The following is a 1,466-nucleotide window of genomic DNA, read 5'->3' as shown; positions in this document are numbered from 1 at the left end:
CTGATGGATTTCTCTTTATAAGTTGATTAATTTTTGTTAAAACACATACCGCAGGATGAGAGACGTTCGTCCATAGCGAATATCTCTCTCTCTCTCTCCACCGCCCAGTTAAAAAAAATGGCGTTTCCTCGGCCGCTTTATAGCCTTGTGAAATTGTATTGCCGTATAGGTTTTTCCCTTTTCCTCGTGGAACCATCGGTTTGCGAGGCCTAACTTCGTTTAGACTTGGAGCGATCCCTCTGGGGTTGTGAGACGACGTTACTTGTGCAAGGAGAAGATTTTTTTTACCCTTGGGTTGATGTCTGTTCGACAGGGAAACGCCGGCAGAAGCGAGCAACTGCCAGTTCTTTTAACGCTGGTCAGTATGTGTACACTGTAAAAAAATTTCCGTTGAAAAAAACGGTATCCTGGCAGTAATGTTGCCAAGCATTTACGTTAAATTAAAAAAACTTTTTTTTTTTTTTGGTCCCGTAATTTTTAATGTACCGTATTTTCTCCCGTATTTTGAGAAAATACCGTAAAAAATTTTAAACCGTAAAATTTATGGTTTTACCGTTAAGTTAACCCTAACATACCGTATAATTTACGGTTAATATTTTTACGGGATTTTCTCAAATACGGGTGAAAATACATACTACAGGCTGGGGCAAATCAAATCCCGAGTTTTGATAGGCTATGAGGAAAAGTAAAACAATACTTACAGAATTATTTGTTGTTTTATTCGAATCAGTATACAATGCAGTGTGTGATCACTTTTTGAAGATGGCATCAGGAAGATGGTGGCCATCTGTAGCGATGAACTGTTGAAGGCGATGTCTGAAGTTTTCAGCTGCTCCTCGGCTCATCTCACTTTCGCCACAAACCGTTTGCAAGAATTGAAGATGCGAATCCGTGAGGAAATCGCTACAATACTCCCTCGAGATGTGCCGAAGAGCAGCCGAAAACTTCAGACATCGCCTTCATTCGTGCATCGCTACAGATGGCACCATCTTCCTGATGCCATCTTCAAAAGTGATCACACAAACAGCATTGTATACTAATTTGAATAAAACAAATAATTCTGTAAGGATTGTTTTGCTTTCCTAATAGCCGATCAAAACTTGGGCATTTGATTTGCCCCACCCTGTATATCACTGCGCTACACAACCCCACCCGCCAAACTTTGGAGTGCTAATTTAAGAAAAAATAATCCTAAAAACATTTTTCATACCTTCCTTGTGGGGCTACATTTTATAAAACATTTGTAAATTTTACCAATAGTCATTTATACATGTTTTTTAAATTTATTTTTTGTAAAATTATAATTACATCTCATACAATATCAAAACAGATAAAAACTAAAATTGGTAACAAATCCTATACATGTAACATATTTATGTAAATTTATTTTGACATAGAGTATACAGTAAACTTTTTGGATTTGTACATGATTTTTTTTCTAATATTTCTTTGAATTTAATGTTAAT

The sequence above is a fragment of the Macrobrachium nipponense genome, chromosome 18 (genome assembly GCF_015104395.2).
Source record: "Macrobrachium nipponense isolate FS-2020 chromosome 18, ASM1510439v2, whole genome shotgun sequence".
NCBI classification, from domain to species: Eukaryota; Metazoa; Arthropoda; class Malacostraca; order Decapoda; family Palaemonidae; genus Macrobrachium; species Macrobrachium nipponense.
The sequence above is the reverse complement of the archived record's forward strand: the minus strand, read 5'-3'. Positions refer to the sequence as shown.